The sequence below is a fragment of the Polypterus senegalus genome, chromosome 10 (genome assembly GCF_016835505.1).
Source record: "Polypterus senegalus isolate Bchr_013 chromosome 10, ASM1683550v1, whole genome shotgun sequence".
NCBI classification, from domain to species: domain Eukaryota; kingdom Metazoa; phylum Chordata; class Cladistia; order Polypteriformes; family Polypteridae; genus Polypterus; species Polypterus senegalus.
Window position 1 is genome coordinate 151,923,586 of NC_053163.1, and position 14,871 is coordinate 151,938,456.

General features: G+C 41.7%; 1 protein-coding gene across 1 annotated transcript in view; it reads right to left on the reverse strand.

Annotated features, from left to right (window-relative positions):
• The window catches only part of slc5a5 (solute carrier family 5 member 5), an 85,409-nt gene that overhangs the window by 45,682 nt on the left and 24,856 nt on the right, over positions 1–14,871 (reverse strand). The window lies entirely within an intron of this gene.

A 14,871-nucleotide genomic window follows, 5' to 3' on the forward strand; every position in this document is an offset into this window, starting at 1 on the left:
TGAGCACTTTTAATTTTTTTCATCCTCCCCCTGCGCTATAGCCCAGACAAGTGCAAACACGGACCCCTTTTCTACACCACGGCAAAATAATATTAAGGCGATTCACACTTTCTTTTGCACGTATACGATTATGAGGTCCTCAGCTCGGATTATGAAGACACGCACACGAGTGGAGGACTGACAGTGCCATCACAGCCGATTAATGGCAGGGACGTCTCACCAGTCTACACAAGACCCACCGCGACTGTCCCCAAAAGGCGATCATAACGCCAGCTTAACACATCTCTATACTATATAAAAGAAAAAGGCAACTTTCCTTTCTTTACACCTTTTTCCTTTTATCCCAAACCAAAGCCTTTCTCTTAACACTGCAGAGGACACAAAACTAATTTTCTTTAAATGCCGGTAAGGCACATTACCAGAGGCACAAATTTGAACGTTCACATAGAAAATGTAATTTCTATACCACAGCCGTCGTGTAGCGCCTTTCAAAAGGGATCTACTACCGAGAGATGATCCATATATATTTTAGCTGCTGTTAGTTACTTACCTGTTGTGTTACACAGTCTTTAAAATGTAGTTTACCTGAAACCACTCCAGTAGTGCTCAATGTACCTGTACTTCTTAAAACGTTAATGTTTTACTGTTTAATAACTTATAGACTATATTTTATTATTTTTCCCTTGCACTCAGTGACCAAAGCTATACACACACATATAGACACATACAAACATACACACAAGTATATATATGTGTATATATATGTATGTATGTATATATATATATATATATACACACACACACCCCTATCTACATTATATATATATATACACACACACACACATACATACATACATACACACATATATATAATTTGTGTGTGTGTATGTATGTATGTGTGTATATATGATGTAGATAGGTATGTATATATATATGTGTATATGTAGATATGTATATATAGATATGTAGATATGAAGATATGTATGTGTATATACAGTATATGTATATATATATATATATATGTATGTGTGTGTGTGTGTGTGTGTGTGTGTGTGTGTGTGTGTATATGACAGCAGCAATCAAAGCTGTGAGAAAACAGTAAAAAGGAGGCGTGTCAGACGTCGTGGTACATTTTCTGATGCAGCTAGACGAAAAAAACTTTGTGACGCTGCCGCCAAATACACAAAACAATTACTTTGACAATCATATTACATTATTTTTAAAATGTTTCCTTTTCTTTTCATAACTTCTTTAACACATGACATCGCATGAAGCTGGTATTTTGCTATATATATATATATATCACAGCGACACTCATAACAGTGACAAAACAATTACATTGACAATCATGTTACGTTATTTTCAAAATGTTTCCTTTTCTTTCTCTTTCCTTCTTTAACACACTACTTCTCCGCTGCCAAACACGGGTATATATATATATATATATAGATAGATAGAGATATATATATATAGGTAGATATGAGAACAACATATATATATATATATATATATATATATATATATACTATACTGTATATATAGATAGATTGATAGATAGATAGATAGAGATATATATATACATAGATAGATAGATATGAGAACAACACTCATATCAATGACAAAACAATTACATTAACAATTATGTTACGTTATTTTTAAAATTTTTCCTTTTCTTTTTCGTACCTTCTTTAACACACTACTTCTCCGCTGCGATGCGGGTATTTTGCTAGTCTATACTAATAAAAGGCAAAGCCCTCACTCACTCACTCACTCACTCACTCACTCACTCACTCATCACTAATTCTCCAACTTCCCGTGTGGGTGGAAGGCTGAAATTTGGCAGGTTGATTCCTTACAGCTTCCTTACAAAAGTTGGACAGGTTTTATATCGAAATTCTACGTAATGGTCATAACTGGAAGCAGTTTTCTCCATTTACTGTAATGGAGATGAGCTTCAACGCCGTGGGGGCGGAGTTTTGTGTGACATCATCACGCCTCCCACGTAATCACGCAGTACATAGAAAACCAGGAAGACCTCAAAAAAGCGCTCAAGAAAACATGCATTATATAATTGAGAAGGCAGCGAAACAATAAGAAGCGAGTTCTGCTACTTCGAAACAAAGCACGATGTAAACCTACACTTTAAATTAAGTTCATAGACAGGCTGCCGCTGGCGTTTGTAATTTAGTGCCTGCCCATATAAGGCCATCCGTCAGCGGCAATCCAATAGCAAACTGCCACGGGTAAATATTCACGGGTGAAGGACTGTGCTTATGGAGAGGAAGATGAGATGGTCAGGGTGGTGTTTGACACAAACTCAGCGAAACTGCCAGAGAAAGTTTTAAGTGCCAGGACTAAGGTAACATTAAATAAAGCTATGGACATAGCACGAGATGGCACCAGCACAGCTGGGAACCTTCGATGCAAGTACACCGAGTGGCTCACGTGAACTGATGCAGTGCACAGATAAAAGCAACAGTTCCAAAGAGCTGAACAAAACCGAATTACACAATTGAAAAGGCAGCAAAAATATGAAGCGTCTGATAAGCATATTCATAAATGCAGCTACTGTGGAAACAAAGCACACGGTGGAAAAGTCAATGTCCCGCTAAAGGAAGACAGCGTAAAAAAAAACCGTGCATGCAGTTTGTCACATCACAGATAAAAAGGAAGACGAGCTGTTTATTGATGCAGTAAGAACTAATCGATGAATGAAACCTCTTATCTTTACAACGATTGACAAACACGGAATGTAACTTGAACACATCGTACAAATACGAGCCTGATTGAAAGAAATAATGATAATCAAATCCTTGATGACAGCAACATTCAATAACACTCACAAAACAATTACTGTATATTGACAATCATGTTACGTTATTTTTAAAATGTTCCCTTTTCTTTTCATAACTTCTACTTCTCCACTGCGATACACGGGTATATATATAAATGTATATCTATAGCCCGATCTACAATACATACTTTAGCATAGACAAGCGGTGGCGCAATTGTAGAGTCTTAAGCCTCTAACGCGACATTCGAGGTTCGATTCCCGAGAGGGATGTACTGACTATGTACGCGCTCTACCCGATTCATTTTACCTTCCCATCTCCTTGGTTTGGGACGTATGAAAAATATTAGGTTAACGCAGAATCATGTTACGTTATTTTTAAAATTTTCCCTTTCTTAGCACAAGCACAGTTGAGAAGCTTCGATGCATGTACTCCATAACGCGTTAAAAAATAACGCATTTAATCACACTTTCAATTCCAAGCAAACGGGAACTTTTGTCAATGCATGATTTCCTGGTACATCCATTACACTGATGCACACATCACAGCTACAAAAATGTTAGAGTCGGAATAAAGCGCTCCTACGACTGATCATTTCGACTACCCGAGCGAAGCCTTGATAAAAGCATGGTTTTGTGCACACTGAAAAGCAAGCAAAATTAGATGCATTACAGAAAGCGGACTTTGTGGCTCTTACTGGGGATCATTGGACTTCCGTGACCGTTAGTAATTCTAAATACATCTAATTACAAAATGTTCAATGATCACACTGTTTTAGCCTAATGTACAAAATAATTTTGGCTAATGTTACTCAGAGTTTAAAGAGTAAGCTGGTCAAATTACCTTTTATGTTTCTGACTTATTTTTTTAAGAAGAAAAACTGCACTTTATGGTGAAATTTTGGTTATTATTATTTAAAGACAATACTATTCTGAAAATGTACTTAAAGTACTTAAACTACCACTTTATTTTTAAGTCTGCCCAATTTTAACCAGGGATGATATTTTTGTTTCTGTTTTGAATTCAAATGCAGTTTAAAAGCTTTTTTTTTCAGAAATTAAAACAGCTTCAGTTTACAATATTCATGTCCATGTCTATTATTTGATTCTGTCGCCCACTAAAACCGTTTTAAATAAAAAAAAAAACATTTGCGATTTGGGGCAAATTCGTGTGCGATTACATACGATTAATCAAGATTAATTCTTACACAGCCTCTAATTAATTGGATTAATTTTTTTAATCGAGTCCACCCCTAATATATATATGTAGATATATATATGTAGATTTGTATATATATGTGTATATATATATATGTATGTGTGTATATGTATATATATATAACTGTATATATATGTGTATAGATGTGTATATATATATATATATATATATATATATATATATGTTTATATGTATATATATGTTTATATATGTGTCTGTGTGTGTGTGTGTATATATATATATATATATATGCCAGCAACACTCATGACAATTACAAAACAATTACATTGTCAATCATGTTACGTTATTATTAAAATGTTTCCTTTTCTTTTTACTTCTCGCTGCCAATCGCAGCTATTTTGCTATATATATATATATATATATATATATATATATATATATATATATATATATATATATATATATATATAAATAGATAGATATGACAACAACACTCATATCAATGACAAAACAATTACATTAACAATCATCTTACGTTATTTTAAAATGTTTGCTTTTCTTTTCATAACTTCTTTAACACACTACTTCTCCGCTGCGAAGCGCGGGTATTCTGCTAGTATATATATATATATATACTATACTGTATATATAGATAGATTGAGATAGATAGATAGATAGATAGAGATATATATACATAGATAGATAGATATGAGAACAACACTCATATCAATGACAAAACAATTACATTAACAATTATGTTATGTTATTTTTAAAATTTTTCCTTTTCTTTTTCGTACCTTCTTTAACACACTACTTCTCTGCTGCGAAGCGCGGGTATTCTGCTAGTATACTAATAAAAGGCAAAGCCCTCACTGACTCATCACTAATTCTCCAACTTCCCGTGTAGGTAGAAGGCTGAAATTTGGCAGGCTCGTTCCTTACAGCTTCCTTACAAAAGTTGGGCAGGTTTCATTTCGAAATTCTACACATAATGGTCATAACTAGAAGCTATTTTTCTCCATTTACTGTAATGGAGTTGAGCTCAAAAGCCGTGGGGGGCGGAGTTTCGTGTGACATCATCACGCCTCCCACGTAATCACGCAGTACGTAGAAAACCAGGAAGAACTCCAAAAACTGCTGAAGAAAACATACATTATATAATTAAGAAGGCAGCGAAACAATTAGAAGTGAGCGAGTGACATATAAAACCATATTCAGCAGCTCACGTGAACTGACGAGCGCAGACAAAAAGCAACAGTTCCAAAGAGTGCTGAACAAAAACTGAATTACACTGCTACGCTCAAATAGACAAACCACACGCCGTGGCGCAATAGTAGACCTCTACCACTGACTTCCGAGGTTCGATTCCCAAGAGGGGATGCACTGAGTATGTACGCGCGCTTCTCGATTCATTTTAGCCTCGCATCCCCTTGGTTTGAGACGTATGAAAAATATGCGGTTAACGCAGAAAGACAGATCACCAATTGAAGCTTTATGAATAATGGATACTTTATTCACGATCAATGATTGTTTTGGTAAAGCCATACTCAGTGTATTCATTAGATGAACGGTAAAAAAGTAAGAGTGAGGGGAGGATGACTTATTGAGGCACGCAGGCAAAACCACAATAGCACGTGGGCTCGATGTACTGTAGTGCGCGTCAACTCAATCTGAATTGTGCGATCACATTTGAAAAAATATTTCTTTTCAAGTTCTACTTAGTCCATATGTGTCAAACCCAAGGCCCGCAGGCCACATCCGCCCGCGTAATTAAATCCGCCCCGAGATCATTTTATATACTGTATTATTGTTATTAATGGCCCGGGGATATGAAGCGCTGGTAACACAATAAACTACAGATCCCATAATGCAGCGCTTCAGCTGCCTTGCCGAACACTTACGCGTTAATCAAGTGTAGCTTATGATGCTGCAAGTTATTGCGAAGCTAGCTCACACGATGCCGAAGAGAAAAGGTGATTCTGAACATTGAGCCTTTAAAAACCGATGGGAGGCTGAGTATATGTTTACTGACATTGCCGGTGAACCTATGTGTCTCATTTGTGGAGCTAATGTGGCTGTAATTACAGAATTTAATCTAAGACGGCACTATGAGACAAAACATCAAGATAACCTGAAAGACCTGAATGCAATGCACAAGATACAGAAAGCAGAAGAGTTAAAGAAGAATCTGACACTTCAGCAGACGTTTTTACCCGTACAAAATCACAAAGTGATTTCAAGTGAAGCTACTTTTATGGGAGACACAAATGCACCAGTGCAACTTGCCCCACTTTCCCTGTTGCCAAGTAATGTTGAACCAAATCGACACAACGGTGTTCCCAAATACGACACACTTTGCTCATAAACTGAGCACACTGCGCAGTGAGTTCGCACGGCGCTTTGGTGACTTTGAAGAACAAAAAAAGAATTTTGAGTTGTTTCGCAACCCATTTGCAGTCGATGTGGAAACTGCGCCTGTGCAGATTCAGATGGAGGTGATTGAGCTGCAGTGTAATGGCACACTGAAGGCAAAGTACGATACTGCACGGCCCGCACAGTTTATTCACTCCATTCCCGCAGAAATGCTCCAGCTCCGTCTACATGCGGCTCGAACCTTGTGCATGTTTGGTAGCACATATCTGTGTGAGAAGCTCTTCTCAGTGATAAAGACTAACAAAACAGCACACAGGATTCGCCTCACTGATGAGCACCAGCAGTTCATCCTGAGAATCTCCACAACACAAAACCTCACAGCAAACAGAAACGAACTTGTGGCCAAAAAAAGATGCCAGGCGTCCAGCTCTAAAATGACATCTGAGCAAAGACAACTGAATGATTTGATTTGTTATTGCTGAAAAGAACACATTTTATTTATATTTCCAGGTTTTGTTATGCAGCATGTTCATATTTGAATTTGTATCATTTTGAAAGGATATATTTTTATGGAGAGCAAAATCTTTTGGGATATTTAAAATTTAAGTTTATTTTTTATATAAAATTACATAAGAGTAAAGAAATTTGAATGTTTGTTCTTTTAACGTTTACTTTATTTCTAACTTGTATAATTTGGACAGGATATATTTTTATGGAGAGCAAAATATTATAAGTTATTTAAGGTTTGAGTTGATTTATTCCGGAATAATATTCTGTTGACTAAATAAAAATTCCTATAAAAATAGATCTTCAACATATACGATAGTTGTGTGTGTGTGTGTATGTATATATGTGTGTGTATGTATATATATGTGTATATATATATACTGCTCAAAAGAATTAAAGGAACACTTTTTAATCAGAGTATAGCATAAAGTCAATGAAACTTATGGGATATTAATCTGGTCAGTTAAGTAGCAGAGGGGGTTGTTAATCCGTTTCAGCTGTTGTGATGTTAATGAAATTAACAACAGATGCACTAGAGGGGCAACAATGAGATGACCCCCAAAACAGGAATGGTTTAAGAGGTGGAGGCCACTGACATTTTTCCCTCCTCATCTTTTCTGACTGTTTCTTCACTAGTTTTGCATTTGGCTACAGTCAGTGTCACTACTGGTAGCATGAGGCGATACCTGGACCCTACAGAGGTTGCACAGGTAGTCCAACTTCTCCAGGATGGCACATCAATACGTGTCATTGCCAGAAGGTTTGCTGTGTCTCCCTGCACAGTCTCAAGGGCATGGAGGAGATTCTAGGAGACAAGCGGTTACTCTAGGAGAGCTGGAGAGGGCCATAGAAGGTCCATAACCCATCAGCAGGACCAGCATCTGCTCCTTTGGGCAAGGAGGAACAGGATGAGCACTGCCAGAGCCCTACAAAATGACCTCCAGCAGGCCACTGGTGTGAATGTCTCTGACCAAACAACCAGAAAGACTTCATGAGGGTGACCCAAGGGCCCCATGTCCTCTAATGGGCCCTGAGCTCACTGCCCAGCAGCATGCAGCTCGATTGGCATTCGCCATAGAATACCAGAATTGGCAGATGCACCACTGGTGCCCTGTGCTTTTTACAGATGAGAGCAGGTTCACCCTGAGCACGTGACAGAAGTGAAAGGGTCTGGAGAAGCCATGGAGAACATTATGCTGCCTGTAACATCATTCAGCATGAGCAGTTTGGTGGTGGGTTAATGATTGTCTGGGGAGGCATATCCATGGAGGGTCACACAGACCGCTACAGGCTTGACAAAGGCACCTTGGCTGCCATTAGGTATCAGGATGAAATCCTTGGACCCATTGTCAGACCCTATGCTGGTACAGTGGCTCCTGGTGCACGACAATTCCTGGCCTCATGTGGTGAGAGTATGCAGGCAGTTCCTGGAGGGAACCAGGTTGCACCTCAGACTGTCCAGGAGCTCAGTGATGCCCTGGTCCAGATCTGGGAGGAGATCCCCCACAACACCACCTGTCATCTCATTAGAAGCATGCACCGATGTTGTCAGGCATGTATACAAGAACACAGGGGCCATACAAAGTGCTGCGTATAATTTGAGCTGCTGCAATTAAATTTTGGCAAAATGGACTAGCCTGCCACATAATTTTTCACTCTGATTTTTGGGGCGTCTTTGAATTCAGGGCTCTGTAGGTTGATCATTTTCATTTCCATCAAACGATGTGGCATCCTTTCGTTCCTAACACATTACCCAGTCTATATCAGTATAGATATCCAGGAGGATTTCTTTTTCCCATTGAGATCTGATGTGTTTTCAAAGTGTTCCTTGAATTTTTGAGCAGTTTATATATATATATATGACAGCAACACTCATCACTCACAACAGTGACAAAACAATTACATTGACAATCATGTTACGTTATTTTCAAAATGTTTCCTTTTCTTTTCATTGCTTCTTTAACACACTACTTCTCCGCTGCGAAGTGCAGGTATTTTGCTATATATATATATATATATATATATATATATATATATATATATATATATATATATATATATATAACTGTGTATATATATATACTCAGCAAAAAAAGAAACGTCCTCTGACTTTCAACTGTTTTTACTTTCAGTAAACTTAATGTGTAAATATTTGTATGAACACTAAAAGAGTCAACACCATAAGACATAAACTAAAAATGTTTCACAATGTGTCCCTGAATGAAGGGAGGCTCAAAATCAAAAGTACCAGTCAGTATGTGGTGTGGCCACCAGCTGCTTGAAGTACTGCAGTGCATCTCCTCCTCATGGACTGGACCAGATTTGTCAGTTCTTGCTGTGAGATGTTACCCCACTCTTCCACCAAGGCACCTGCAAGTTCCTGGGCATTTCTGGAGGGAATGGCCCTAGCCCTCACCCTGCGATCCAACAGGTCCCAGATGTGCTCAATGGGATTGAGATCCGGGCTCTTCCACTGTGAAGATGATCAGCTGTCCTTCCTGTCTCCCTGTAGCGCTGTCTTAGGCGTCTCACAGTGCGGACATGGCAATTTATTGCCCTGGCCACATCAGCAGTGTTCATGCCTCCCTGCAGCAGGCCTAATGCACGTTCACGCAGATGAGCAGGGACCCTGGGCATCTTTCTTTGGGTGTTTTTCACAGTCGGTAGACAAGTCTCTTTAGTGTCCTGCGTTTTTAGAACTGTGACCTTAAATGCCTACTTTCTGTAAGCTGTTGAGGTCTTAGGGACCATTCCACAGGTGCATGTTAATTAATTGATTATGGTTAATTGAACATGCATGGAAAACATTGTTTAAACCCTTTACAATGAAGATCTGTAAAGTTATTTGGATTTTTATTATTGTTGAAATACACAGTCCTGAAAAAGGGACGTTTCTTTTTTTGCTGAGTATATATGTGTATATATGTATATACTGTATATATATGTCTATATTTGTATATGTGTATAAGTATATATGTATGTATATGTATATATATATATATATATATATATATATGATGTGTATATATATGTGTGTGTGTGTCTGTATATATATATATATATATATATATATATATATATATATATATATATATATATATATATATGCCAGCAACACTCATGACAATGACAAAACAATTACATTGTCAATCATGTTACATTATTATTATAATGTTTCCTTTTCTTTTTACTTCTCCGCTGCCAAGCGCGGGTATTTTGCTATATATATATATATATATATATAGATAGATATGACAACAACACTCATATCAATGACAAAACAATTACTTTAACAATCAAGTTACGTTATTTTAAAAATTTTTCCTTTTCTTTTTCATAACTTCTTTAACACAGTACTTCTCCGCTGCGATGCGCGGGTATTCTGCTAGTATACTAATAAAAGGTAAAGCCCTCATTGACTGACTGACTGACTCACTCACTCACTGACTCACTCGTCACTAATTCTCCAACTTCCCATGTAGGTAGAAGGATGAAATTTGGCAGGCTCATTCCTTACAGCTTCCTTACAAAAGTTAGGCAGGTTTCATTTCGAAATTCTACGCATAACGGTCATAACTCGAACCTACTTATGTACATATATACCGGCCATAGCCTGCAGCTCGGTCGCCATGTGAGACGGAGTTGCATCCCTCATCGTCACGCCTCCCACGTAATTGAGTGCCTGCCCATATAAGGCCATCCATCAGCAGCTAGCCAAGACATGCTGCCACTAAATATTCGTGGGTGAAGGACTGTGCTTATGCAAACGAAGATGAGATGGTCAGGGATAGACTAGTGTTTGACACAAACTCAGCGAAAGTGGGAGAGAAACTTTTAAGTGCCGGGTCTGAGCTAACATTACATAAAGTCGTGGACATCGCGAGAACGCACGAGATAACACAAGCACAGCTGAGAACCTTCGATCCATGTACTCCGAGCGGCTCACATGAACTGACTTTACAGGACTGGGAAAGGTAAACCGGTGCATGCAGTGTGTGATGTCTCAGATAAAGAGGAAGACAAGCTGCCTATTGATGCCGCAGGAAAGAAACAACCCTCTGAATCTGAACAAGCCTTTGAGGACACGTCAATAGGAAAGCACGGTGTAAAGCTTAAGTTTAAATTAAGTTCATAGACACGCTGACACTAAATATTCGCAGGCAAATCCACAACTTAATACCAGGAATGCCTGTTAAACATCTTAGATTCACAAGTACTGATTTGGGTAGTGAACACTTCGATGAATGAAACACATCCTCCAAATACGAACCTGATTGAAAGAAATAATGATAATAAAATCCTTGATGACAGCAACACTCATAACACTCACAAAGCAATTACATTGACAATCATGTTACATTATTTTTAAAATGTTTCCTTTTCTTTTTCATAACTTTTTAACACACTACTTCTCCGCTGCGCAGCGTGGGTATTTTGATAGTGTATATATATATATATATATATATATATATATATATATATATATATATATTGTGAAGGATTGCCGGCTTTCCATGCCGGTCCGCTCCCCAGGCCGCCAGGAGGAGCTCTCCGACAGCAGGATCATGCCCCGAGGTCCAGCAGGGCATTATGGACCTTGTAGTATTTTTACACAACCCTGCTGGACACCTTGGGGGCCATCAGGAGTCGCTGTGGGGGGGCTTATGGGCTCTTTCATGCCCTATGACCCGGGAGTACGTCATGGTCACGTGACAGGAACTAACAATGTGCTCCCGGGTTAAAGTAAAAGACTGATTGCCCTGACCGGAAGGAGTAAGGAACTATGGACTGTCGGGACAGGAATACCTCCGGGTCAGGGGCTATAAAAGGACGGTGCCTCAGTCCAGACACTGAGCTGAGCTGGGAGGAAGGGTGGCTAAGTGTCTGGGCGAGGAGGAGACTTTATTAATAGTGTTTTGGAGTTTATTGTATGAGTAGTGTGGAGGGTGCTTGGTGCACAGAAGAACAAAATAAAAAGGTTCTGGACTTTTACCTGGTGTCTGGAGTTGTACCTGAGGGTTCAAGGGTGCACTACTGCCCCCTACTGCCACACTGGCGTAGTCGGCAGGATTCTCTGGCCGTCTGTTGGCAGAGGACCTGCATTAAAAACAAATTTTGTGTGGGCAGACAACCCTCGGGGATTCCCCATCTTTTCACAGAGGTGCAAACACCACCCGCTACCGAAAGCTGCAACTGTGCGCGCCATCCCGTTCTGCAGGACCATGGGCAAGAAGACCGGGAAAAAGAAGGTCAGTCCCAGCTGGCTGCAGGGCCTGACGGACGCCGAGAGGTCCTGGACCTACCTGACCGGAAGCGAAGAGGACCGAGAGCTAATTCGGGCCGAGTTAGCCCGGGTAGCGCGTCAGTTGGGACACGGACGCTGTCGCGCCTCGGACTCCCTAGATAGTCCGGGGGTTCCGCCATACACTATGGAGGGAGCTGCAGGTAAAACGTCCGACGTGTCGGATTTATTTTTATCATGTTTTACAGACGCTCACCAAGAGAATCGCAGCGGCGTCTCGGATGACTGCCTCATGCTCCGGCAAAATGGCCGCGGACGGCTAGCGAAGGCTGCCCACGAGGACAACAGACTGGTCACCCGCGGTGCATGTCGGGAAGGTGAAGGACACTCGGAGTCCTCCGACGAGGTCGTTCGTTCCCTGACGAGTCCGAGCCTCCTGGAAGGGGAGGGGAAGGCGTGCAAAGCAGCGCCGAAACAAACGGCAATCGACAAGGAGGGACGGGTTGTGGCTGAAGGGTCTGCAATTGGGAAAGAAAAGGCAGATCGCAGCCGCTCGTAGAAGCCAGCCGTCCCTCTAAGAACTCCAAAGCCCAGGAGCCTTTGCGCGACCCAGCTGAACACGTGCCAGGAGGGGACGTGCTCATTGGTTCCCGGTCGGAGGGTGCGAAATGCGGAAGCGCAAACAACTCCGCCGTAAACATTAACTCTGTGGATTTATGGAGGCTCGAGGAATACCTCGCGCCCCTTCGCCGTTTCTTACAGGATTTACAACAGCTGAAGGAACGTGTGGAGGACTTGGGAGCGACGGCCGCAACCCCGTTAAAGGCTCTGCAGGACTACGTGCAGCGGCTGAGTTGGGAAGCTCCGGAGATGATCGATGCGGGAGTACAGGTGAGTTCGCCCCGCGTCGTAGAGTGTAAGGGAACACAGTGCGATCGGGCACCGCAGATGATGAGTAGCGGTTGTCAAAGCACCGTGTACCCGACAAGAGACGGGAGCACGATAACTGAGTGGTTGGGGAACGAAGCAAACAGCCCGGGGCATGCGTTTGACGTGGCTTTCCGGGGCTGTGCAACTCTCCAGGACCCGATCGGTCTGGCGTGCAGGGTAGCGCCGGTGATAGGAGCGCCGGCGAAGCGCCGCCGTGCGGTGCAGCTGGATGGTGCTGTACATCGGGACGAAGTCGGTACTAATGACGCCGGAACCTAATATGCGTAGGACAACGGGTGTGCAGACAGCAAAGAGGCTCTCTTCTTTCCATAGAGAGCCTCAAGCTGAGCACAAGCCCCAGATGAAACGGGAGGTCCCCAAACCAAAGCGTGGGTCTCCTGACATATCGGAGAGAGGGCTAAAGGGCAGCAAAGCGGCCATAAACCCTTCCTTGGCGGAGAAAGGGGCGGAGGTGACGCTGACGGAATTCCCGAGGTGTTTCTGGTCTCGCAGAGGGAGACACCCAGGGGACATCGTCGGTGTTACAACTGCCGTCGGCTGGGCCACGAGTGGCGAGACTGTGCCCGAAGGACGGGGGAGCGGGCGCATAAAGGATACACCGTTCCCCCAAGGTTCGCCGGGAGACATGGACATCGCAGCCAGGGTCCGGCTGACGCGTCCTCTTGGAGGAGGACGTCCCTCGCGGGGCCAGACGCTCCGCCCCAGTTGTCGTCGCTGAGGGGGGGGAAATGTGAAGGATTGCCGGCTTTCCATGCCGGTCCGCACCCCCAGGCCGCCAGGAGGAGCTCTCCCGACAGCAGGATCATGCCCGAGGTCCAGCAGGGCATTATGGACCTTGTAGTATTTTACACAACCCTGCTGGACACCTTGGGGCCATCAGGAGTCGCTGTGGGGGCTTATGGGCTCTTTCATGCCCTATGACCCGAGTACGTCATGGTCACGTGACAGGAACTAACAACGTGCTCCCGGGTTAAAGTAAAAGACTGATTGCCCTGACCCGGAAGGAGTAAGGAACTATGGACTGTCGGGACAGGAATACCTCCGGTCAGGGGCTATAAAAGGACGATGCCTCAGTCCAGACACTGAGCTGAGCTGGGAGGAAGGGTGGCTAAGTGTCTGGGCGAGGAGGAGACTTTATTAATAGTGTTTTGGAGTTTATTGTATGAGTAGTGTGGAGGGTGCTTGGTGCACAGAAGAACAAAATAAAAAGGTTCTGGACTTTTACCTGGTGTCTGGAGTTGTACCTGAGGGTTCAAGGGTGCACTACTGCCCCCTACTGTCACAATATATATATATATATATATATATATATATATACACAACCCCAATTCCAATGAAGATGGGATGTTGTGTAAAACGTAAATAAAAACAGAATACAATGATTTGCAAATCATTTTCAATACACAATGAAGAAAAGATATCTAATGTTCAAACTTATAAACTTTATTGTTGTTTTGCAAATCTTCACTCATTTTGAATTTGATACCTGCAACACGTTCCAAAAAAGCTGGGACAGGGGCAGCAAAAGACTGGGAAAGCTGAGGAATGCTCAAAAAACACCTGTTTTGTACATTTCACAGGTGAACAGGTTAATTGGAAACAGGTGTTTGTCATGATTGGGTATAAAAGGAGCATCTCCAAAAGGCTCAGTCGTTCACAAGCAAGGATGGGGCGAGGTTCACCATTTTGTAAACAACTGCGTGGGCAAACAGTCCAGCAGTTTAAGAACAACGTTTCTCAACGTTCAATTGCAAGGAATCTAGGGATTTCATCATCTACTGTCTATAATATCATCGAAAGATTCAGAGAATCTGGAGAAATCTCTGC